The following is a 2,817-nucleotide window of genomic DNA, read 5'->3' as shown; positions in this document are numbered from 1 at the left end:
TACCAAGTTATTTTATCAAAGGTACAGTGGAGAGTTACAAGAATGACACACTACATTCTCAATGCAGAGGTTACTTTTGATTCAAAATGGAGTTTTCGCCTCAGACCTTAGGATAGCCACCATTTCACGTTGGGAGTCCTAAGTTAATTTGAGGTGTTCTTACTCATTCTATGGAGAGCTGATTGTGCTGTAGTTAAAGCACTTGGCTGCTAACCAAAAGTTATCTCTCTCTCTCTCTCCACACCAAACCAAACCAAATTCAATGCCATTGAATTGATTCCAACTCATAGCGACATCCACTGGGTTTCCAAGGTGGTAAATATTTACAGAAGTAGATTTCTCCATCTCCTTCCAAGGAGTGGCTGGTGGGTTTGAATCACCAACCTTCTAGTTAGCAGTCAAATGCCTTAGGCACTATTCCACCATAACCATATGTGTATATATATGTGTACACACACACACACACACACACACACACAGGTAAGCATCAGTGGTTTTGCTCTTCTAGAGAACCCAGACTAAGACAGTAAGACTGAGGCTCTGGGTTAGTGGAAAGAAGACAACATGTACACGTCTATAAATAATTCTGTACATAAACATCTATATCTATGCTAAGCTAAACAAGAGTTCTTACTGATGTCTCCAACTCCAATTCATGAGCACATGAGTCAGTCTGGCCTCTACCCCTTGTTTATCTGTAACCTCCCACTCCAACAGTGACAAACTTGGACAAAATTGTTTAATTCCAGTGTATGTAGAGAATTATCAGAATTGTTAATTTTACTCTTGTTGTGTATACCTTTTTACATACTTACAGTCATAGGGTACCCAAAGTTTTGCATCTGAGGTTTTAAATCAAAGATTAGTCCTAATATTGAGCTAATGGTGAAGTAAGTGACCATGTTCTGCAGTTATGAGTCCAGGAATAAGCTTGCACCAAACAGTGTCATCATGGAGAGCCTGGATTTGAGTGAGAAGCTTACACTATGACTAACCCAGACATCATTGTGGTGCATGGTGTACCTCTGGGGTATTCATGGTTTATCTAGCCCCAGCAAGAGAGTGTCAGTAAATGTCCAGGTTTCCACTCATCTTGGATTGTTCTCTTTGTGTGAATAAGAGGTCTAAAGGTGACAAACAAGGCTTACAGAAGTTCTGCTATGCATTTCTCAGTCTAGATATAATCATCCACAACTACATGCCCACTGGTGAGCTATGGAGGCCAAGAGTTAGTACCTCCCTAAGAGAATATCACCGATCTCCCTGCTGGGTACTTTGACAGAGCCAGCCTCTTTCTATATCATTTAGATAGTAAGCTTTGTTTAGTTGACACAAGTGTTGATTGTGCTTGGTCTTTCCATCCTTATCGATACATGTTGTATTAGTTTTGTAGTGCTGCCACAACAAAGTACCACAAACGGAGTGGCTCACAACAACAAAAATCTATTCTCTCACATTTCTAGAGGCTAGAAATCCAAATGCAGCCTGTCAGTAGAACCATGCACTCTGAAAGCTCTAAGAGAAAATTTTTCCTTGTCTTTCAACTTCTGTTAGCCCCAGGCATTCCTTGGCAGACTTATGGCAGCATCACTCCCATTTCTGACTCTGTCCTCATTCAGTTGTCTTCCCTCTGTGTCTGTGTCTCTTCTCCTGTTCGTATAAAGACACCAGTCATGTTGGAGAAGGACTCATTATACTCTAGTATGACCTCATGCTAATGAATTACTTCTGCAAAGACATCATTTCTAAATAATGTCACCTTTGCAGGTACCAGGGCTGAAGACTTGAACATTTTTTTTTTTTTTTGAGGGACACAAATTAACTCAACACTGTCAATACCATTGTCTGTTTTTATACATTTTGATGTCTCTATGTGATGGTTATAGTGCAGTAATAAGTGAAAACACAATGTTCCCTTCCATACATGTGTCATCATTTACTTAATATTCTACGTATTTCTGCTCATTTAGACATTTTCCAATTTAAGGAAGAAAAAAAATTAGGCTTAGAAGCAAGTCCTTCACTTGAGCCTTCTTCTCAAATTCCATGGGACTCTGTCGTCAGTAGTGTCACTGAGCCAGATTTTACAAGCGACTATCATAATAAAAATGTGCTAATTAGGAAACTTGAGACTAATCACACTAAACATCATGACCCTCTTTATCCTCCGTTAATTTGTTCTTATTTTTTGTGTGCACAATTGTTCCTACTCCCGGAAGTTTCTGCAACCTCTGAATTCAGAGAAAATGTCTTATTCACGTTTACGAAACCTGCACCCTCCCATGACTTTGCAAAACGCTTTCCACATAATAAGATAGTAAGTGTTTGCTAAATGGAATGGAAAGACAATCAGAACATTGTTATAGATGTGTGGACTCATCTCAAGTCCTTTCTTCTCTGACAAGCTTTACAGGAATCTCTAAACGATCTCTTTCTGCACCTTGATTGTTGGTTATTACCCCAGAACTCTGTTCTTAAGCTTTTCGAATGACTGTAAGAATATTCGGTTTTAAGATTATCCAGGGCACCACCTCCACCGTAGTGATCTTTTTTTTTTTTTTTCCTGTTTGGAGTTTGGATAACACTCCAGCATTTTGCTCTCTTTAAAGTTGTGATTCAGATGCCTTTCCAGATGGTTTTGTAACCTGGAATTTAGCACATTTTTACTGAATCCAAACACCAACACCAATCAAAATTTTCGTGTTGAATGAAAGGGAACTGTCTAATACATGAGAAAAGCTGACAGTGTAGTCATGTTGGTTGTTACTTTGCTCATTATCCTGGCTGTGGAGTCTCAAGGTGAGGGAACTGGTTCAT

The sequence above is a fragment of the Orycteropus afer genome, unplaced genomic scaffold (assembly GCF_000298275.1).
Source record: "Orycteropus afer afer isolate SDZICR_OR568_19922 unplaced genomic scaffold, OryAfe1.0 scaffold00736, whole genome shotgun sequence".
In the NCBI taxonomy this organism is placed as follows: domain Eukaryota; kingdom Metazoa; phylum Chordata; class Mammalia; order Tubulidentata; family Orycteropodidae; genus Orycteropus; species Orycteropus afer.
Note: the sequence above shows the minus strand (reverse complement) of the source record.